We start from the raw sequence: 25822 nt of genomic DNA on the forward strand, positions 1-25822 counted from the left end.
TGAAAATCAACTTTGAAATTGATAAATTGTTCAAATTCTGTGGAACAACCCGTCCTAAATAAGGCCTGTCTTGGAAATAAATGAAAATTTAATAACCTCACATATATATTTTTTTCTATAACTACAACTTTCTGTAAACAAACTATGTAATTGCAGCTTCTGTGTTTCTAACATTGTTCAGTTTCCAAATTGATTTGAATTAAACTCACAAGAAACTCAATTTAAAAAGTCAATTTGTCTGATAAACGGGCTGATTTTTTTTAACAAACTGCCATTTTGCCTACATGTACCTATTTAAAAGAAAAAAACTTAATTCGTAAATAGTATTGTAATATGGCAGTAGTTTGTATAATATTATTAGTGTGCGCGTAGGAATTCAAACTTTGCTAGATACAATTATAATTACGTATTCAATGTGCGTAAGTTAAACGTTTCGTTGGTTTTGTGTTGACTTTATTAAAAACGTTTCGAAACTAAAAAAACTATATTAATTTAGATTTCAATCTATCGCTTGCCGACTAATGACCTCATAGAAACTTTTATAATTCGAAATGAGAACGAAAATTTTTATAATATAAAGTAACGTAATATCAATTATAATTTTTCTAGATGCTTTTAGACTAAATTATACAAAACGACATCTGCTGATTACTAATTGACCCGCCATAATATCAAGTATATTTTGTGAAAGATTTGTATGTTTACTAAGTTTATCAAATACAATAGTATTTCTTGGAAGGTGTTTTCTGCTGAAGCTCGCGTAATCGACGGAAAAACTTTTATTTTCAAACCTTAACACTCCGGAATAATTCTGCACAATTTCTAAACAACATAGTTATTATTTAACATTTCATGGAAAGTATTCTTTTCTGAAAAATTCCATGTTTTCTTTTATAAAATTTACCCGAGTTTTCTTAAAAACACCCGTCTTTATACAAAATTATTAACACTTCGCAACAAAAAGGAGCAGAAAATTCCTTAAAAAATTGTATGAATTCTCGCGATATGATGTTGTATAGGTATGAACACGACCTGGTTGAATTCAGCGAAAGCAAAATACCCGTGGTTTAATTATTCCGTCCGTGAACAGAAGTAGTTCGTATTATAATAATCCACCTCTAACATTCTTCTCTAAAATATATAACTAGGAACGCGCGGAAACCGCGTTCTACATTTCCCGCACTTTTGACATGCAAAAATCTCATTGCATTCAACACCCGACACGTTTCCTGGAATCCTGAATGGAAACATTTCGTTAATCCTCAATCGCCTCGTGGAACTCTTGACGCCTTTCAAATATTTAAGCACGCAGAATACACAAGTCTAAATATTATTAAGGTCGATAGAATTAAGCATTTAATACTTAGATGAGTTTTATTATAAATACAATTACAAATCAGGGAAGTTAGGAATAAAATTAAGTAATTTAATATTCTTGTCAAGTTTGTACGACAGGCGCTGCTCAGACAGGTTCAATGTAGCGATACTTCAAATGTTGTAGTCTAATACTAAATTAATGTTGGAAAACATGTATGCATTTTTGAGTAAATTTTATGAGTCTTCCAAATACATAATACATAGCATTACAGTTTGCAGCAGTTGAATGAAAAAGGAAAACGTATTTAGCTAAATGGTCATTGGTCATTTATAAATACACTTTCCCTTCATATCGTTAAATGTATAATAATAATCCGACTGGTATTGCATACTTTGCGTTGTGTCATTTTTACAATAGTAGGTGTTGTTCATTTTTTGCAAATTAGTGCTAATCGATCTGCTGCTCTCCAGATGGCGATAGGGGTGAATTTCCTTAACACCAGCCGCATTTTTGGATTTATGCAAAAAAAATTGTCGTTTTTTTTCTTTTTTTTTAAAGAAAGATAAACATTCCCGGGTTACGAATAACCTGACAATATTTTAAAATCTCCTACTACCACCACAATAATCGGAAAATGTTGCTTGTGTCGTGATGGTGGACTTAGCTAGCAGAGGAATTGAACATCCTACTCCTGGGTGGGATCCAAACGCGATGCAAACTCAGCCACTGACCGGTCAAAATGCATTTTTCAATCATTTTATTTTGTTCTGGCAAAACCTTTTCCCGTGATAATAAAGAGAACGTAATTTGCTAAATTATACAATTAAACCATATCTGAAAAGGAGATTTTACAGTTTTTATGGGCCTGATACTTTTTTATCTAGGATTTATTAATTAAAAGACGTATCAAAATGTCTCTATTATAGCAAAGGCCAAGATGTCCAAATGCAGTATTTAAAGAAAATATCCCTAATATCTCTAGGCATCAAATTTTCAAAGGAAAATTTTAAAACATGAGTTTGTATTAGTGGGCATCGCGTCGCATTATGTCCTTTTGTTTGATTAATAATGATTTTGGAAATAACCTAGTGTTATCTTTGTCAATGCGTACGTAGATAAATTAACAAATATACATTGGAATACAGCCTCAACCCTCCCTCCCATTAGTCTGGGGTTAGATTAGACCCCTGATCTCTTATTTAATAATTGCCTGATATTAGTTAATGTCTGATGGGGCTCGTTTGGCTCCTTGCTAAACTTGTTCCATTATATGGTTAATTGAAAATTGCTACTCAGTATTCCGATCGCGTTCCTCCCTTTCGGGTTGTTTCTGTACGCAAAAATGGTACCTGGAATACCTCTGCGGGGCTATTCACTTATAAACTTAGTTTTACTTTGAACTTTGCGGAAGACAACGTACTTTTGCTTCGGGAAAGTAAGTGAATGAAATTATGCTAATAATCGGTTAATTACAAAGAACGAAAAACGATGTTTCGAAGGTCAGGTATGGAAAGTGAAGACGTCATTCCTATACCACGGTTAAAAATCAGACGCAAGATTAATAAAATGGAATGGAGTAAATTTTGGATCGTTGCAGGGTAAAAAGGGGTTAATCAGAGTAATAAAGGATTCATATTAAACTTCTCAAACTTTTAATAAAACATTTGTGTACGAAAATTTTATATCATGTTTAAAGCTATACAAAATATGGGAAGACAAAAAAGTCACCTTTCGGGGTGGGACGACCTCGATTTTATAAACTCACGTTTTAATAAACCGACAATGATCGCCAATCCCAAAAAAATTGTGCGTTTGAATATTTAAGTACTAATATATTATATCCATAGACACTCACATATTTTTTAATATAAAAGATACAACACTTCAATAATCGTTGAAAATTTGTAAAATGTAGCTACTTCAATTTCTCTGTCACAGAAAATATATCTAAAAAAGAAGCGCTTCACAATTCAACCGACGGTATTTTTGAATATATTTTTTTCAAGTTGCCCGAAAAAAATCATCAAAGAAGCGAGTAATTTTTGAGTGGTAGCGAGAATTATTGCAGATAACCGCGATGATCAAAGTACCCCCCGATTCAAAAGTCTCCCCATATTACGATACCTTTCGTTATCCCATTTGCATTTTTTCAGGTGCTTGATTCAGTTATTGATTCCGTAGAGATTTAACGACAAACTGTGAAGTGATTTTAGAGAATCCATAATATTTTTTATTTATTTAATATATATAAGTGGGTACAGGATGTTATATGAGTACATATAAAATATATTTACATTAAAAAATATATTTATGTTCGCAATCTTACCAATGAAGAAACTGGTTGTTGTGCTTGGTGAGAGAGTTACACCAATTATAAGAAAAATAGAATCCCATTATGCTACAGGTAAGTATATAACAATATATAAAGAGACAATATTTAATTACAGTGGAGATGAGTCAATTAAAACAGGCAATTATTTTGTTAATTATTTCTGAAAGTGTAACTTAAGTTTTAGTTTAATTATGTTATAATCCTTTAATTTCTTTATTTCAATCGGAAGGTTGTTGAAATACTTTATTCCTAAATAGGTATAGTTATTTTGCATTTATTTGGTATTATATTTTGGAATTTTGATATTGTATTGATATCTTTTAGATAGGTGGGTTTCAAATTTTTTGATTATATTATCTTTATTAATTTGTATAATTGCATTTTTCTTGAATATATCCTCTACTCGGGGCAGCCTGAAATCTGTAAATAGCGTTTCTATTAGATACGTGAAGAGTTTCTTGAGGATTACTTTGAGGATTAGCTTTTGGACCACTTTGATCGGGGTTAGAATCTTATTGTATGACCCCCCATCCAATAATTCCGTATTGAATTAACGACTGGATTAGTGCGTAGTATATACTCTTTTTAGGTTACTTCTTTTTAAAATATTTCTTAATCTTATGAATATATATACACACTTTCTGATACGCTTAACCAATTTACAGATATGTCTTTTCCACTTCATATTTTGTTCTATTCTCCTCCGAGATTACTCCGAGATATTTAATTTCTGATACTGAGTTCCGTAAAACTAATTAATTAAATATACATTTTAAATATGCGGTTATTACATGCCTACGAAGTCCTATTTTAACTCGACCGTTTTGCATTTTGTCTGTCTGTACATTTGTTTGTTTCCATTTCAAGGTGGTGGCCGTTGTAATGGTTGGGTAAAGAATCTTTTTTTATGTGAAATTGCCGTTTTGATTAGGTTTTTCTTATTCGCAATTACTCAATATTATGGTACCTACTACCTGCCTGAAAAATGATTGAAAAAAGAATTTTCAATGATATAGAATATTTCTTTGGACAAATCGTAAGATTCCTTATATGATTCCTTATATAGGTTTATAAGTAAGTAGGTATATATTTAAGTGCCTATTCTTGAATTTGAATTATTAATTGAAAAAATTAGAAACATTTTCAGGTCTACTTTCACAGAACTACTAGAATAGATCTATTCGACCTACATACTATAATATTTCATTACTCGCTTTAAATTTGACATGAGTACTTTTTTTATGTGAATACCGCACACCACTGCTCCCAACCGTCTGAAGCCAGTAAGACTATAGCACACCCAATTGGGGCATGTTGTGAGGCTGAATGTAGTGGGGGGAAGGAGATGGGGAAGAGGCAGAGGAAGATGGGGAGTACCTGGCTATTCAGATCTGGTCACCAAACACGGTATAGGCCATACCCTCAAACCTGTATTTAGATGGCCGATAACCCACGAGAAGTCGTTAATCTGTTTGCTGAATTCTTCAGCAAAGTCTATGATACTTCAAACAACTCTCCATTATTCGACACTACAACAGCTATAAATGACAATAAGATCGAGTAAAATCAATGTATATTTGAAGAAAGTGATATTAGAACTAAACTAAAATCCCTTGATCTTAACAAATCGGCAGGCCCCGATAACATTCCTCCAATATTCTTATCCAAATTTTTATTAGTCTTAACTCCTCTCACAAATATTTAAAAACTGGTAACTTTCCAAAATAATGGAAAATAAGTTTTCTGTTCCAATATTTAAAAAGGTAACAATTCAGATATTTCCAACTATAGACCTATAGACGTCAATCCCTAAATTATTCCAATCCGTTCTTCTCTCAAAACTCTAGCCTGAGCTAAATAAAGTGAGTTCACATCGACAACATGGTTTCATGGCAAAAAGATCTTCTCTTACAAATTTAATTATATATCATAAATATCTTTTTAATAACATGAACAAGCGTCTTCAAACAGACGTAGTGTATACTGACTTTAGTAAAGCCTTCGACAAAGTCTCACATAAAATTCTTATTCATAAACTAAGAAACCTTGGAATAACGGGGAATATTTTGAAATAGTTTGAGAGTTATACGAAAAATATCAAACTCAACTCACACTATTCACACCGATTTGAAATTTTTACCGGTGTTCCACAGGGGTCACATTTAGGTCCAGTATTGTTTTCCTTGTTTATCAACGATATAACTACCGTTTATGATGAAGTTATTGATGATGGATACTCCTATTTGCAGACGATCTTAAAAATCACAAAACTATTAGTAATCTCCATATCTGGTACGTTTTACAATTAAATCTTATGAGGCTACAAGAGTGGTGCACCCGTAATGAACTGTTTCTTAACACCGAAAAATGTCAAACAATAACTTTTGCCCGAACCAAAAATCCCATATTGCATCAATATAGCATTAAAAACACTTCCCTAAAAAGAGTAGAGCAAATTAATGATTTTGGTATTATTTTTAACAGTACATTATCTTTTATTCCTCATATAAATGAAATAACTAACAAGGCCATGAAATGCTTAGGGTTTATTTTGAGAACGGTGAAAGATTTTAAATTAATTAACTCCTTTAAATTGCTATTCACTGGTTTGGTGAGAAGTAAACTAGAGTATATTTCAATAATCTGAGCTCCATTTTATAAGATTCACCAACTAAAAATTGAGAGATTGCAGTATAAGTTCCTGAGATCCGTTAATTTTAAATTAGGAATTCCAATCGAAGATCTTAATCATACTTTTTAATGAACTTGCTAAACTTAGCCGAATTATCATCAAGGCACACAGTGACTGATATGGTATGTCTATTCAAAATATCGATGGCAGACTGGACGCCATTGACTTAACAAGCGTTATTTCGTTGCGAGTACCTACCTACACGGGACACTCGATTGAACGCCTTGTATAATGTTCCAAAATCTGCTAATCATTATTTCTTAAACTCGCCTATTCAAAGATTACACAGACTAAGTAATAAGTATAGTTCAATCGATGTTCAAAATTTGTACTAAACCCGGTAAAAAGTCCGCTTAAAGCATATATTTAAATCGAAAGTAGTCCCTTGAGGGACAACTAATAAACAAGATTAGTAGTTGGTTAAAACCGAACAATATTTAAATATTTTAAAGTGAAATTAAAATCTTCAGTGACAGTGACAGAACAAGTGATAATAACATTTCATTTTGGACGCATACAATCACAGTTCACAGTACCTACCTCGCATGTATCGGTGTAACGGTGCGCACAACATGATGCAAATATACTACCGCATCAAATAAATTACATTGTGTACTCAAGCAGGGCTGTCACACACAACAACATGAATACTAACGACAACGCCCTCATATCTATTAATGAAGCAAAAGAACTCATTGACGGCATCCATAATGCCATTACGGATCCATCTCTCAAAATTACTAAAGACCAAATGGCTAAACTTTTGACAAAATTATCTACCCTTTCAAGCAAAATGATTGACGTTGGTACCAAGGTTGGAATAATTGAGGGTAAATTAATGACATATGAAAAAATTGTCTCCCAACCCTCGCAACAATCAACAGCGGACGACAAAAAAACGTACGCTAGCGTAATTGAAAAAGGAAAATCAAACTTGCCAAAAGAAGAGCTGCATACAATTAAGATAATTTCGAATAATAATGAAAACACTGACCAAATAAAAATAAACATACAAAAACAAATTAGAGTCGGGAAATTGGGAGTTGAAGTTTCTGGAATAAAAAAAACAATTAATAACAATGTTATCATCACTTGCCCCAAAAAAGAAGACGCTGATAAAATTATGAAAGAAATAAACAAAAAAGAAAATAACAGCATATCTGCATCAGAAATAAAAAAAAAACGTAAACCGAACGTTATCATCAAAGGAATACATAAAGACTACAACATTCAAGATTTTAACGAAGATTTTATAGAACAAAATGAAGACATTTATCAACTTACCAAAGAAGACAGCAAACACATGCCCAAAATAATGGCAAAAATAAAAAACAAAAGAAGCGATCAACTATCCAACTACATCCTAGAAACAACCGGTCAAATGAGAAAACTATTAATCGAAAAAGGAAGAATAAACCTGGGATTTATGCGGGTTCACGTAGAGGACTCCAACCCATTGTCCCAATGCTAACACTGCCTGTGGTTCGAACATACTGCCAACAAGTGCCGAAAGAAAACAGAAAAACCCAAATGTCTCCACTGCGCAGAAGAACACATTCTAGCGAACTGCCCAAATAAAAATCAAACACCAAAGTGCTACAATTGTCTAGCCTTTAATAAAAGAAGAAATGGGAAAATAAATTCTAACCATCGAGCGAATGACAGCAAGTGCCACTACGTCAAGAAAATGACAGAATCTGCTTACCAGAAAATTGACTATAATTAAAATGCTATATTCATTAAAAAAAACAAGTAAGAAATTAATATCTCAACTATACTTTGTTTACAGCATATCAATGTCGACACCCTGTTTAATAGCGCCTGTTCAAATTTGCAGTATCTACTTAAGTACTAACAACTCACAGTCGAGTTACATTATTATTTATAAGTATATGATTATTATTGTTCCGCCCAATTATGACGTTATTAATAGAAACGAGTTCTTAATTACTAACAAAATATACTTCCGAACATATTTATTTGCACACTCATTCATCTGTAACACAATATTTCATGATGATTTCAGATGATTTCATAAATAATGAATTAGAAAAAAATATTAAAATTCAAGAATATGAATGCATATCCACTGATTCATGTAACAAAATTATTTCTAAAAACAACAGTGATATAATTATTATGCACCTAAATATTCGTAGTGTTCAAAAAAATTTTGAAGAGCTAACTCTAAAAATAAATAATTTAATAAAAAAACCGGACTTCATAGTATTATCCGAAACATTTACAAATGCTGAGTCACCTTCTTATTGCTTACCCGAATACAATTATATTTCTACCAAAATAGATATCAATAAAAATAGTGGAATAGTAATATTTGCAAGTAATAAATTTAGTATTATTAAAATAATTGAACACCCAATACATTTAGTTAACTGCATCGAAATACATTTCAAACTCGGCAAATCAATGTACCATCTAATAGCTATCTATAGAACGCACGGCTCGAATATAATTACGTTTATTAATGACCTTAAATGCATATTATCGAAATTTAAAAATAAGCTTTGCTTCATTGTAGGTGATTTTAACTTTAACATTAATGACAAAATTGAAAATGGTTGCAAAAATGAATACATTAACTGTATGACTGAACAAAACTTCATATCTTGCATAAATAAAAACACAAGAGAAATAAAAGAACATACTCCATCCTGCTTAGATCATATCTGGACAAACGTAAATATTAAAAATCTTCACAAATTAAAATCAATTGTTTGGAAAACTAACATAACTGACCATCATTCATGCTTACTTCTATATAATAACAATATTAAACAAAAAAAACATAATATAATAACTAAAAAATCCACCATTAATATGACCATTCTCACTGAAAAGCTAAAAAAAGAGGATTGGAACAATGTTTTAAACAGTGATGACACTGAAACATGTTCGACTAACTTTGAAAATACCCTGTCGCAACACATTAAAAATTCAACAAATGAAACAACAACACACATAAAATCTAAATTAAGATGTTTAAAGCCTTGGATTACACAAGGACTTATAATATCTATTAGAAACAAAGAAAAACTTTACAAGACAACTTTAAAAAATCCCCAAAATGAAAATGCATATATTTTATATAAAAAATATAAAAATAAATTAACAGCCTATATTAAAAAAAGAAAAGAATTTTTTTAAATAAAATATTATCCTCAGAAAATAACCAAAAACAAATGTGGAAAACAGTTAATTTGGCTATTGACAATACAAAAAAAACACAAAACGTAAAATATATTGAGCATGATAACAAAATTATAGATGCCAATATGCAACCTAAACAATGTGCAAACATATTTAACTCTTTTTTTGCTAATGTCGGAAAAAATCTTGCGAAAAATATCCAAAAATCTTTTATCCCGGAAAATCATAATAATGAAAACTTACAGGAACGTAATATACTCTCAACGTTTGAAACGACAACAGAATGTGAAATCATAAAAATAATAGATAATATGAAAGTAGGTTCGTCTCCCGGTTTTGATTCTATTACGGCACATATGTTAAAATCTATGAAACCTTATTTAATAAAACCAATCACTCATTTAATAAACCTAAGTTTAACAAAAGGAATATTTCCAACGAACTACAAAAATACAATAATCTCACCTATTTACAAATCTGGAGATCCACATCAAGTAACAAATTATCGACCAATCTGTTTAATTTCAAATATAGGAAAAATCTTTGAAAAAATAGTAAAAAAACAATTAGTCAATTTCCTAGATAATAATAAAATACTACACAAAAACCAGTTTGGATTTATAAAATCTCTCAGCACACAAGATGCTATTGCTAACGTAACTTCATACAATTACGAATCTTTAGATAAAGGTAAAAAATGTGCAGGTATATTTATTGATCTAAGGAAAGCCTTTGATAGCATATCGCATAAGATTCTACTAAAAAAAATGAATAATATAGGCATAAAAGACAACGCGATTAAATGGATTTCAAACTACCTAAAAAATCGACCACAAGTCGTAAAAATAAATAATGTTAATAGCGATAAAGAACATTCTGACTTTGGAATCCCGCAAGGTACAGTGCTTGGACCAATTCTTTTCACCATATATGTTAACGACATTTTCTTTCAACCACTACATGGCCAAATTACTTCGTATGCCGACGACACAGTTCTAATAATAAGCGAAAAAACTTGGGAAAACGTAATACTTAAAGCCACTGAAGACATAAATACTCTTAAGAATTTCTTCGACATTAATTTGCTATCACTAAATAGCGATAAAACATATGTAATTCCATTTGCAATACACCCAAAAGACATCCCTAAAAATTTTAACATCATCATTCATGACAATTCCAAAATACATAATAAAAATTACTGTCTCCAAAACTGCACAATACTAAAAAACACAAACACAATCAAATATCTAGGAGTAATTATCGATAAAAATTTGAATTGGAAGGAACAAATATGTCAAATTGTAAAAAAAATCAGAAAACTGATATATGTATTTTTAAGAATCAGAAATTTTTTATCTTTAAAAAACCTATATTTAATATATTATGCCTTGGTCCAATCAACGCTACAATATGGTATCATTAGTTGGGGATCCACATACAAAACTAACCTTACTCCAATAGAAGTGGTACAAAGGTTAATAATTAAAATAATATTACGAAAACCTTCCGATTACCCAACGGATCGATTATTCGAAGAATTTCAAGTGCCTTCATTTAAAGATCTTTATATTAAAAATGCACTAATTCAAATCATAAAAGAAAAAGACAAGTATCAATTTCTAACTGAAAACCGTACTAGACTTATATATATTTTTCCATGCCCAAAATTAAACACTTCCTTTGCACAAAATTATTACACTTACCGGGCAAGAATTTTTTTCAATCGACTACCTGAAGAAATTAGAAAAACATTAATGATAACATCAAAATAATAAACACTGTAAAAAAATATTTTAAAGACAAACTCACAAAAAATAAAAATGTTTCCAATTGAATTAATCTTAAGAATAACTCACTTCATGAAAAATAACTCACTTCATTTAAATGAGTTTAAAATCATTTTATTTTTAATTACATACTTATTGCAATAAAACAATGTACACTCCTCTTCCAGCCACAAGCTAATGCTTCTATGGAAGAGGAGTCCTGAAATATTTTATCTTATATTGTAACAAATAAACAAAAATGTACTTATATAATAAATGTAATAAATAATAATAAAAAATAAAAAAATAAAAAAAAGATGTTTACCGCTGCCAATAAGTGTCTAAATTTAAACTTAGTTTAATGAAATGTTTACATTTATATAAATGTTTTTTTACTAGACCTTTTTTCGATTCTTATCCTAATCTAGCGTAATAGAGATTGTTAATTAAGTTACATAGTTTATAGGCTAATGTGAACAACAATTTCACACTTTTTTATGCAATTGATTTGGAGGATGTTGGCAGATCATCTATTTTTATTTCACTTACTTAAATTCCCTGTTACCTACGTATTGTAAACTCTCATGTATCATATTACCTATATTTTGTAAACCTGTGCATTGTTAAATCTTATATTTTATGTAATCTGTATTTTCTTATATTATGTAAAATAACACAAATTCATCGCTGGACACCATGGAATACGTCAAGCGAGTGAGCGAATCGCAGCACTGAGTGAGAACGCATTTATTACGGTAATGGCTACAAAATATAAGTAACAAAATTGCTGAAAAGTGTTTGTGGCTCTAGAGTTAAGTCAATGGTTCTGACCGGCGGAAACGAAATAATTTTTTTTCAGCCACCATAGACATGAGAATACAGGTGACACCATTTATTTATTTATTGGACAATTTGTATAGAGCCGCTTTTGTGAGATATCACCTCAGGGGCGCTTTACAGTTGATGCAGGTATTACAATAAATATAAATATTACAAAAATAAAATGAAGTTAAGTTAAGCAAAATGAAGTACTTCGTGTCACTCCACGAAGATAGAAGATGGAGACTCTGCAGCAAGAATCCTAGATGGTGAAGCGAGAGAGTACACCATGTACTGAATAATAAATTTCTTTTGGTGCCATCGTAGAAATAAGAAAACAGGTGCTACCATGTGCCGAATAATAAATTTAGTAAAATTATTTGTAAAAGCTTGTCCTTGAAGAGCTTTCCTACAAAGCAGAACCTTTTAAATTTCTGACGGTTACTTGCGAAGAATTCGGAACGTGTTGTATTAATAATTTAATACAAATACGACATGATTGTTTGTTGTTTCCAAATAAGGGTTTATTGTTCGTCATGATATTAGGTTAGACAAGGCGGGAGGCGGAAGGCGGGAGGCGGAAGGCGGAAGGCGGGAAGTAACGGCAAGCAGAAGAGGAGAAGAGGAAGGTGGGGTTGAAGCGAGAGAGGCGTGAAATTATCAAATGAAAGATGAATATTTAGATTAGAAGGATCGCTATTATTATTCATGGGTGTGTTGAAGACGGAGGAATGCTTTCGGTGTTATGTGTGAGAGTCAAATTAAGATCTCACAAATATACCGACGAATGGTACGTCAATGGAAGCTGCCCAAGTCCGGAGGAATAAACCATCGATTATTTTGTTGGGGAACAGATTATTACATAGACCAAGAAATGTCAACAGATTATGTCAAACAAATTATGTGCAACAGATGATTATCTTAAAATTAGATAGAGTTCACGTAAACGGCCTCCGTGGTCGAGGGGTAAGGCTCTCGACTAGCCAGACGAAGGTCGCGGGTTCAAATCCCGGCGGTTGCAAGTAAATTTTATTTGATTAATTTGTGTTATTTACAATTTATTAATTTAAAATAAGGGGAGGGGTGGTACAATCGTATCGTATCGTAATGGAACCTGCCCAACTTTTAAAAAGCACTTCACCTTACTGTATATACATTTGATAATATACTGTATATTTTGATAGAGACCGTGTTGATGTTCTATGTCCGTTCCCTATGGCATTTGAACTTTTTATTGAAATTAGTATTTTTCTTTTCAAATTGTTCAGTTGTTAAAATAAACAGAACAAATAGTCATGTAGCAAGGATCGAACCCTTATAAATAATCAAAGAAAATCAATCTATTCTCCGTTCCTTAGTATTTTCAAGAAAACGAAACAATATATGTAAATCGACCGTAAATTGACCGGTCGGTGGCCGAGTTGACATCGCGCTTGGTTCTCACCCAGGCGTAGTGTGTTCAATTCCTCGGCTGGCTGAGTCCTCCATCACAACACAAGCAACATTTTCCGCTTACTGTGGTGGTAGTAGGAGATTTTCAAATATTGTCAGGTTATTCGTAACCCGGGAATGTTTGTCTTTCTTTTTAATAAAAAATAAATAAATAAAAAAAATCCTTAAAATAATTGAGGCATTGACACTTTTTAATTCATTTTCTTAACCGGGTAATAAATAACGAATGGTAATTATTAACTTAGGAGAGGTTGTGCACAGAATTTGAACAATTCATCAAATTTCAAGTTCTGTTATTTTTTTTATTTCATAAATATTTAAAAAATTTACAGTTTTGGTGACTTTCTTAACTACCACACTAGGCTCATGCCCGTATTATGGATTCATATAAGTATAACAAAAATAAAATATAACGGAAAAGGAAATTTTTATGGTAAAACAAAAACTAAAAAATCCACATCATTATAGGAACCATATTAGAAATAGAAATAAACATAAAACTAAATAAATGATAGCGTTAAAACTTTTTTTTAAACAGTGTTAGGAACTTCATTCCTTAAAGAAGGCTCGTCCCCTTTCAAATATCCAATATTGAACAAGGATAGTAAAAAGGGATATAAATAAATAAATAAATTCTTTATTCCAGGATGTGGGGAGGTTAGTGCAATCCCACACATCCCATAGAGGATATAAGTACAGATAGTATTTACATATAGTAAAATAAATAAAAAAAAACAAATAAATAAAAATAAATAAATAAAAAGAGATTAAAAATTGAAAATTAAATTAAAGCAGAGTAGCACGGGAATCCATCTGATATAAGATTGTGGGAGCAAGTATCTTTCTCCAATGGTCTTCAATGCTCGATCCTGAAGTCAGACGGGATTCTATGTTAAGAATGTTTCTGGAATGGTTTATCCTTCCCCTCAGTCCTGCAATCCTGGTTCTTAACAGAGCTGTAAATCCTGGAACTCGCCCTTCTGTAAACATCGAGGAGGCACTGCAGTGCCTGGGGAGTCCGAATATCAATCGGTAAGCGTTGTTATATTGCACCCGAAGCCTTTCCATTCTTCTTTTGTTGAAATTAGCCCAGAGCTCGCATGTGTACAGGGTGGTGCAAAAGGCTAAGAAGAGCGTCCTTTTCACTCGTGGACTACAGAGCCGAAATCTTCTACTGAGCATGTTACATTTTATACTCAGTACACGCCTCTGCCTGTCAATATATTCATCATCCGTTAACTTGTTGTTGATGACATGTCCTAGATATTTTAGAATTAATTGACTTTATATCGGTGTTTGAGGCATTGTATATTTTAGGAGCGATGAACCAGAATTGTCGATGAGCGAATGTGGTTTTTCTTTTTATGAACCACGCATCCCAGGTTTGATGAAAAGCCCATTATTGGCAAGTTGTGCCACAAATCTGAAATGCTTAAATAGAACACTCGTAGAACTTGAATTTTAACTTTAAAATTTGATAAATTGTTCAAGTTCTATGATTAGTATTCACTTCATTATGAAACAGTTGAGACAAAACTGCCAACCAACGAGGAAACCAACATTGATTGATTACCTAAATATTTTTATTTTTTATGAAAATATTAATCCATTATTTTAAACAACATACCAATAAAAATAGGGTAGGAATAATTACTTTTTATGTTTTTATTTAAGTTCTGCTAACTAAACACAATAACAATAAATAAACATATAAATGCATGAGCTCCTAAATTATGCAAATATTAAGTATAATTTCACTTTTATGTTGTAATTCTCAAAATCAATTAAACAATTTATCAGTAAATGGAAAATGTTACTCTAACATGATATATAAATTTTAACTTCCGAATAAATAAAGTTTATAATTTAATTTTCACAAAACAAGTTCCATTTTATTATAATGAGAATCTTCCCAATTAGGAAGTTTGTTCTCGCACGAGACGTGCTACAATAATATCCCCGCTCTAGATTTAATGATACATTTGAACATTAATTGCATGCTTACCGTTAATTTAATCCTTTTTTTAGCCCTTTTTTCGTCGATGGCTTGATTATTATTTGTGTACCTATTAAAATAATACAACTGTAGAAGCATTTTGTTAAGATATCACTTTATTGAAAACTTCAAATGAATTTTAAGTTTTCCTTTCACACGGTCTAAATATTTTTATGCAATTTATAAAAATGCAGTTGATTTATTAACAAGTTCTGCTGTATAATTATTACTATGCGTGACATCTGTTTCGCCTTCTGCAGTCTTTACCACCATAAGTATACATTGTAACTTTTTTATGAAAAAAAAGTTTTTTTTTGTAAATTGAATAATCACATTATTGACTACATAAAAGAAAAACTTAAAATTAAAATGGGATTCTACAAATTAACTTGATAATAATATATTTGAAGATTATCCTAAAACAGTTGTTACTTTTATTACTTTACTAGTAGTCGCTACTTACTATCCGGCTTCGCCCGAGATTCAATACCTACACTATTCAACTATTTTTCTCATTGCATTATTCAACATATAGAACTAATAATATTAAACGGATTGGATATAAGATTTTCATGGTCAAAAGTGTTATCGTGATTACTGTTTGGGTTATAATTCAGTGTTGCGCTTTCTCCTTCTTTGGAAAAACGTAACGCTATCCGAAACATGTTGGCTAAAAATGGAGGAAGCGCGGTACAGTAACCTAGAGTAAGAATTTATTATTACTAACTATAACTAACTAACTAACCTTCAAAATTATGTCCTTCTACAGAACTAAAAATCCGATTGTTTTCGAATACAGACTAAATAATAAATGCTTAACAACTGTTCAATCTATACTTTGGTGTCTCTCCAGACAGCAAGCTTTCTTTTCGGGAACATATAAATGTGATTGTTAATAAATCTCTAAAACTACTTGGCTTCATCACAAGAACCACTTCCGACTCCAAAAATATAAAAACCCTTAGAACTCTTTATTGCTCCTTGGTTCGCCCCCATCTTCAATATGCTTGTGTTATATGGTCTGCTTTTTATGCTATCCATATTCGTCATATTGAGTCCGTTCAACATCGGTTCCTAAAAGGGATTGATAGGACGCTAGGATTAGAAAGAGGCAATTACTCGTTTTATGAAATTGAACAAATTCTAAACCTTTCTCCTTTAGAAGACCGTCGGAAAAAATCTGATCTCATTTGTTTCTTTAAAATTATCAACAAATTGATTGACTCACCTACATTACTAGAACTCATCACATTCAACATACCTACTCGTAGACTCAGAAATAAAGAATTGCTCTTCCTCAACAACACTCGACTAATTATGCTTAGAATTCACCATTGTCCAGAATATGTAGAATGGTCAACTCACCTCAAGACCTTAATTTTTTGGTATAAGTTAGAATGTTTTTTGTCGCTCACTATGCAATTGAGGATATTTTGTATCACTTTAGTTTTAGCAAGGTATTGGCTTGACTTGACACATCTACTTCATTTCTATTTTCTTATGTTTTCCCTGTTTGTCTCTGCTTTTATATACCATCCTTTACCCTTTTGTACATTGTCCTAAATCTCGTGTCGCTTTGTTATATATTGGACGAAGTCCGTTAATTAATAAATAAATCACGCCGTTTCCCCGCAGGGGTAGGCAGAGAGGACGGACCGCCAAACAACTCGGTCTTGGCACACACTTCTTGCCTCATTCACATTCTATCGATCCCAAACAGTTTTGGAAGTACATTAAGGATCTAAAAAAATCCAACAACTCATTTAAGTCTATGATTCTTGACGGAGAGGAATTGACTACTGATGATAAAATCGCAAATAGTTTTGCGACCTTTTTTTCATCTGTTTACAAAAATGTCCAACCAACTCTCAATATTGACTCTACCCTTCACACTGTACAGATTGGGCCCTCATTCGACCTGGTCAGTATTTCAGAAAAAGATGTTAAGGAGGCACTCTCAAATTTAAAGAAACCTCACTCCATCGGTCCTGACAATATTCCAACATTTATACTAAAGGGTTGTTCCGACCTTTTAATACCACCATTATGTCATCTCTTCAATGTTTGCCTAAAAAACGGGATTCTCCCAGACATCTGGAGATTAACTAAAATAACCCCTATCTACAAGAAGGGAGATAAACGCGATATCCGGAATTATCGACCAGTTGCCGTTCTATGTTCCATCATGAAAATATTCGAGAAAATTCTACATAAATATATACTTAATCACGTTAATCCAATTCTTGATGACCGTCAATATGGTTTTAGACCCCAGATGTCAGTAACATCAAACCTCTTATGCATCTCAGATTTCTTATCACAAACTCTCGACAATCGGGGACAGGTGGATGTTGCTTATTTCGACCTGGAAAAAGCATTCGACAAGGTTGACATCGACATTCTTCTAAATAAGTTAGCTTCATTTGGTTTTTCCAAAAGACTACTCTGTTTTTTTGCTTCATATTTTCGAAATCGTAGACAGTTTGTTTATTATAAGGGTTCCAGTTCTTTGGAATTCACAGTTTTTTCTGGAGTTCCTCAGGGGTCTATCCTTGGACCACTTCTGTTTCTGATTTTTATCAACGATATTGGTTCAGTCATCACACATTCGCTGTATTTACTATTTGCAGATGACTTGAAACTATATCGTTCAATAAAAAACCATCTTGACTGTATTCTCCTTCAACGTGACATTGACTGCGTCTCAAACTGGGCCAAAATAAATGGCTTGAACTTCAGTACACCCAAGTGCAATATCGTCTCGTATACAAGATCAAAGAAACCGCATGTATTTGAATATACAATCAATGAAATTATTCTCCAACACCTAAATCAAATCAAAGATCTAGGAGTTATTTACGACAGCAAACTAACCTTTCACCAACACATCGATGATTTAATAAGCAGAGGATACAGGCTTCTCGGCTTCGTAATTAGAAACTCATATCCGTTTCGTAACACAAAAACACTGACGTTATTATATAACACACTAGTCCTAAGTGTACTTGAATCAAACTCGATCATCTGGGCTCCACATGAATTAACATACACTTTACGCATTGAAAGAGTCCATAAAATTTTTTTAAGGTTTTTATTCTCGCGGCTCTATGGACGTTACCCTTGGCTTTACCCATCGATTTATATATTAGGCATGACCAATTACCACTCCCTAGAGACACGTAGAGGTATTGCTTTGCTTAAATATTTTTTCCAACTAATAAACGGTCACTTATCTAATAATGAGATACTGGCCCAATTAAATTTTTTTGTACCAGAGTCTCACTCTCGAGGACGTCATCACAATCTTCTATATAGTAGAGCAAGCCGCACTAATTTATTAATGAACTCACCTGTCGGGAGAGCTACGTGCTTTTTGAATGCGGTAGATAAGAAATTAGATTTATTTTTTGTGTCCTATAGCGCATTTGCGAGATTTTTGGCATTGCATATACACTGCATAAATGGTACAATTATAACGTCTTAGGCTTTATTACCTGTAATTGTTATAAATAAATGTACAAATTATATATAAATAAAAAATAAAAAATAAACATTCATACATCGTCTCATACATACTCTTCTAAATCATTCACGATAATAGTGTACTAATTAAAAAATTGTACGTATTTAGCGATTATTTAAAACTTCCATAGTTGATGAAAATAGTTGCAGACGGAAACGCTGTGCTAATTTTTAGGCACCAAAACTTTTTTACGCTTATTTTTAAACTTTCCGGAAAAAATCGTAACGAGTTGACCAAAGGGATTATGACGATTTACTTATTAGTTTGGTACACAGTAAATTCTATTCGGTTTACCTAATATATTCCATGATAAGTAGGTACATTATTAACGTATGTTTGTGGGAAGTTAGGTAGTGATCAAACCGATGCATTGCGGAGGAAATTTGATCCGCCAGTCGCAGACTCCGGGAATTTAGGAATCCTCCACGGATAATAAGTTATATCCTACAGTGGTAGTCATAGAGCAAGTAATCAAGAACATAAGAATTGCGATGTGGGTATGTTTCGTAGTATAAAACTCTGACCGTTATCTGTTTAAATTTCAAGTATGGAAATTCGTTTCATTAGCATTATGAATTTTTCATTTCGATCAAATGTAATGGCGATGTAGGATGTCAAGAGATAGGGCACATCAGTGGTGACATTGGTTTACATTCGAATCTAGATGGAAGGCATTTCTAGTGTGGATAGCCCATGCAGTTCACTGATAAGTTTAAAGTAAGCACTGAATCGGTTGTAGGTGTGCAGTATATATATACATGGTAATTACCTAGCTTCAGTAGCTTCATGTAAATATTCCTGCTTCCTGACATATTCTGATATGCAGCATTATTTTTTTAAACTTACATACTTCTTAGATTGGATAGTGAAGAGTGAATAATACCAAAGAAAAAACTGTGTTTATCTGAACTGACCTGACAGGTAAGTTTGTTTTTGTATATAATTAGAAAGAACAACGAAAGTCATTGGTACATGTCAATGGAGGTGATTTTTCAAATCAATTGTGTTATATAAAATTATCTTGAAAATATTCATATAATTATTGATATAACAATAATTTCTTATTATGTTTCATTGAACCGTTAATTTTTAAAAGGGCATATGTCACTCGGATCAAATTGTTGGGAGATCAAAAAAATTAATTAAATATATCAAAAATGATAACAAATGAGGGACCAATCGCCTTTTAATTATAAACGAGATTAAAGTGTTGAAGTCAACTTGTTAATCTGGCTTTTCGGTGTTTTCTCTTGCTGGCCATTTTATGATGCTGAGATGGAAATTTTGGTGATATTCGACCATATATTGCATCAATTTGCGAATATAATTTTTTTATATTGGAAAATAATTAAGAAGTTTCTTGAACCTCCCGGAATTAGTTAAAGTCGTCATCCATTTTACCATATGGTTTGTTTTGTTTTGACCACCCGGAAAATAGAAATAGTTAGTAATAACAGAAATAGTATCAATATATTTCTTTAAAAATAGAACAAACTTCATTAGATCCCTCTCTTGCTGACCTACGTGGTATATGAAAAAATCACTCTTTCCAGATTTCAGACATTGGATCCAAGAATCGTTCCCTGCCTATAAAATATGAATGTCAACACGCGGTTTAGTTTTAAAACGGGACTTGTCTAGATCATGTCCCCTTTTAAAACTAAAGTTAAATTTCATATCTATATGGTTGAAGTGGAAGAAATATACGAAAAAGTTCCATTCTTTCACAAAACATGCGTTACATCCATGGTTCGTAGAAAACGTATATTAAAGACATTTTCTACAAACCTTGGTCTACATCTAGCTTTTAAAACTGCATTGGACCAAAACCTTCTGTCCTTTTGACCAAAACACGGACAAGCCCCTCTTTAATAATAAACTTGTCGCCGAAAGGTGAAGACACTGTTATTTAAAGATTACATTAACTGCTTCTTAAGGCTTAGGGGTGAAGGTTTTATAATTTAATTTTTTTAATTGTTCATTACCCCTGGTACCTCAAAAATTGTAAATATACCTACCAAAGATAAGTTGCACCAGTCGCGATGGCCGTGATAATAGAATTATAATATCCATACTCTTTGGCCGTCATAGACTGAAACTGGCAACGGTTAAACTTTTAAGCAGTGGATAAAAGTTTTAAATTATTAATACATCATTTAGTATATAATTCTGTATTGAAGTTATTTAAATTTATATCCCGTCTTATATTTATTATATTATGATATCTTGTCTTAATATGACACCTTCGGTCATATCACAATATGATCCATAAAATAAACTTTTTTCTTACTTTTCACGAGAGATTTGTTGTTTTTATATAATTTTCAACATTTTTTATCCTTATTGTATTGTCTTATTTAGAGGTCACACGGAAGAAATCCATAATTGTTTTTTATACATAAATTTAATAAAGACACTATAAACACTATAAAGTCTATGAATAAGGTTAAATATATGGTGAAAAATTCTCTATCGGAAATTTTTTTAAATTTATATGAATGAAAAATTGTATGAAATAATGTTGAATCTGTAGATATAAGATGTAAATTATAACTTCTAAAATGTATATCTAACTAAACTTTAAGAACCTGTTGACAAGCCAATTCAATTGGCTTAGCAGAAGTTGTTTGTTGATATGTATTCACTTTTCATTCAATAAAATAAGAATAAAAACAAAATTATTTTGGCCATACATGCGCAAACCGATAAAATATAAATTGTTCTCTCCCTAAAATCAATAAATAAAATAATGATATCCCAACACGAATCGTCAGTAACAATATTAGATATATTAAAAAATCAACGGATATTTTTATTTTGTATTTAATTTACAAACTAGGTAGGTATAAATATAATCAAAGCGCGTTTTATGTAATATATCGGCTGAATTCAACGTTAAATATGTGTTTTGTGTGGAGGCTCAGGTAGTTCCAATTATGCTTCTTTAAATGAAGTCTTTCCAAGTTGACAGTAGGTGATGGAGGGTGGCCTACCCACGCAACTACATTATATATATTCTGTGTATGATTAGGGAAATTATTCTAATTTTTGATTTTTTTAGTTAACTGATTAAACATTTAACTATAAATAAAAAAATATACAATCAATTTTTTTTTCACTGTTTTGACGTAACGCGGTCAACTAAAAGTAAAGGAAATATCCGTTGTTCTTAGAATTTTCCAATAGATATTGTGTTCAAAATTTTAAACAACTTTTTCCACAGTATTTTGTGGAACACATCCCCAGTGTTAAAACAAAATGAAGTGTATTTTTGCTTATAACTTAAGCAAGTTACTATATAAAATCTACATACCTAGTCTTAGCCACTACATACTACATACATAGGAGACTGATAATGGTCATAATTTTATTTTTAAGTAAAAATATTTAAGAACTTGGTTATGATGACTAGACAATATAATGATGTAATGTTTCTCGGAAACCAAAACGGATTATGGTTTTTCTAAGACTCATTTGTTCCCAATACCTACATAATTTATTGTCAGAATCGTGACTTTTGGCGCCAAAACTGTATGCCTACGTCCAACTATTGCCGCTGCCAAACCGGTTCCGAGTCCGAAACAGGTTCTCTAGAAGGTTCACGTACGACCTGACCGCACTCACCCACAAAACTCACCACAAGAAACTAAAATACGCCCACTGCTAAAAAGGTCAAATCAACCACGAATAAAAATCTGAGACTTAAAAAAAAACTTTCGTTTGCATAAAACTTTTTTACCAGGTGCCAAGTGTGAAAAGCTTATTTCTCGGAATCTACCTGGATAGGGCTAATGAAGCCATGCAACTGTAACCGCAGTGCGCTAGTTTCATCTCAAAGTTTGTATGCGCTGACCGGCCGTTGAGAGTTAGAAAGATTAGACGAAGGATTAGGAGCCGTTGTGAGCTGGTTGTGGCACATAGCTCGCGCATAGACACATGTAAAAAAATGTAGGCAAAGCCTGGCGAGCCGGTTCGTGTCCCTAGGGCAGGGCAGTAAGTGAAAAGTGGTCGGCAACTCAAAATAATTCAATGTTTATGCTCAAATAAAAAATAAAACAATTCGTTTTCTTTAATTTTGTAGCTCACCCAAAACACGCTCATTTTAAATACTTCTCCAACGAATTTCAAAATTCCTGCGATAAACGAAAATATTTCTTTAAAATCTGATTAAATTTAATTTTTGATTTATATTTTTCTTTATGTCATACTAGCGTATTTTAAAAGTATACAAGGCCAAAATGCACCAATAGTATACTAGCGCTGTATGATTTCAGAAGCATAAAGAAATAAATTCTTTTGAAAGTACATTTAAAATTTGTTCTTTCTAATGACGTATACTTCAATTTGAGAGGCGGGTTTGGGTGCTGCCACCCCAGGGACCATTTATTAGATAACCAACACATCTGGCATAAGTCAACTCAAGTGATTCGCTACGTTTGATGACTTAGCAGGGGTGCCCGGGTTCATCGGGTGAGGTGTGTTCGGGAAGCGCCTGCCCACCAGCTGCGTGGTGTACCAGATCGCAAGAGGCTGGTTTGGGAAGACCCTCTCCAACTGGTCTCTCCACCGATTGCCTTGCGCCGCAGCGGGAGTGATATATTCATACGTCCGTCACTCCTGGATACTAGATTCCTACCAGTCATGCATACCTTTTCCTTCCCAGAACAAAAAAATACACAGTATTCCCAAATAGGACATAATAAAGAGAAAAATGATTTTCCTCGGGGCCTCTTGTATGGGGTAAATGTAAAAAAAAACTTCCTACCATCGATTAGTGGGCACATATTTTAAATGTACAAGACCAAAACGCACCCATAGTGTACTAACGGTGTTTGGTTTCAGAAATATTAAGAAAGATCTTCTTTAGAAAATATACCCTCTGCTATACGTGATTAGTAAGGATGTAATAATAAGTTTATCACTTTGAACACACTATTACAAAAATAAATTCAATTTGAGAACCGAATTTGTATTAAATATAAAATTGGTTCTTAGGTTGCGTTATGCAATCATTTTGGCTGTAACAAATGAATCCTTGAGGCAGTAAAGTTTATCTAGAAATTAACAGCTTAAATCTGTAACCTGCAGAAAAAAAAAAAAAATTGGAACCTGATAATGCGTGCGTCGGGAAGTATACACCTAGTATATATAATTACATATAGCACATATACCTAGTATATATAAGGACATATATAATTAGTCCGCAAATAGTGCTGGTGTAGTATATTTTAGGGATAGCCTCTAGGAGTAGGTATTTAGCAAATATACACGATTGCCGTGTAATAAGCCAGCTTGTATGCTTTCCAACACTGCGACGTGCAATTTAGATCTTTGCGTTCTTTACTCTATGCTTTTAAAATACGCCTCTCACTAGAATTTGTTCCTTACACAACACCAAATTATTAACTTTTGAATTTAGTCATCCAGTAGTTGATTTCTTCATTTAGATGTAGAAATGAGATCCCTGAGGTGTTCGTGTGGTAAAACCACATTCGACGGTTTTAATAATGAGAAGATCCGAAAACACTTTATTGCTCAGACATGTAAACAATGTTTAGGGAATGGATCGAAATAGAAGTTTTAAGAGAATATATGGAAGTCGTGGCACGATCATATGGCTAATATACCTACTTGAGTCGGTTCATGTCAAATGTGGAGAAAAAAACAGTTTGTTTCCAGACAAGATTGTTTGGCATTCTTCACTGCCTTCAAATAGAGATAGACAGCACGAATGCATTTTATGTTAAATGTCATCAAAATACATGTTTACAATTCGCAATACCGGACACAACTAATCCAGCTCATAATTAAAACCGACCAAAACAATCCCGCACAGGTTCCAAAAATTTATTGAGATGCGGAGGCTCTATCTGAAAGTCAAATAATAAAAAATAAACTTAGAATGAATGAAATGATTCTTAAGAATTAAAGAAATTTAAACTTCCAAGAATCGTAATAAAAACCTCGAGAAATAAGAAGTTATAAGAAGCATTGCGAACTTTCCTTACAGGTTTATGGCCATAAAGGTATTTTATTTATTTATTTACTGCGATTTGTATTGACATATTCTTATTTTATAATAATTTCAATGCAAAATCATACAAAATTTCAAATGAATCTTATTGGATTTATTCTAAAATATATCGTCGGTACATTCATTTCTCTGATACAATAAGAACACTCGGTTCGTTGGTGGTATTTCAGAGTGTTTGCTTTCGTTTTAATTTCAACATAAAAACGAAATATCTACTTAATATAAAACGGAAAGTTTGTTTGAAAGCGCTTTATTCATCGCGGTTTCTACTAGCTTTGCTCTTCTATTGGAAAGCTTATCATGTAACAATTGTAATAATAATTTGTGTAACGCCGTTTTAGCGAAAAATCATCCCGAGTGCGGGGTACTTAACCTACACATTTAATATTCTTTTTTATAAACAAACAGATACATAATTTATTTATTTATTAACGGATATCGTCCAAATTACAAAATAATAACACGAATAAAGTAAAATGAAATATACAGGAGTAGACAAAGGTACATGAAAGCAAAGAATTAGGGTAGATATAATATAAGAAAATAAAGTGACAAGTCGAATCAAGTCAAGACTACGCCGTGGGTCAGGACCACAGGACACTTATAATATTCCGTCACTTGTTTAGCGACTGACAAAAATCATTCAAACTTATCCCAAAAAAGTAAAGGTTTTGACTTGAATATGATTTAAGATTTTCACGGCCAAAAGTATTTTTGTT

This window comes from Hesperophylax consimilis, chromosome 9, assembly GCF_061612785.1.
Source record: "Hesperophylax consimilis isolate HC1 chromosome 9, BYU_Hcon_1.0, whole genome shotgun sequence".
In the NCBI taxonomy this organism is placed as follows: Eukaryota; Metazoa; Arthropoda; class Insecta; order Trichoptera; family Limnephilidae; genus Hesperophylax; species Hesperophylax consimilis.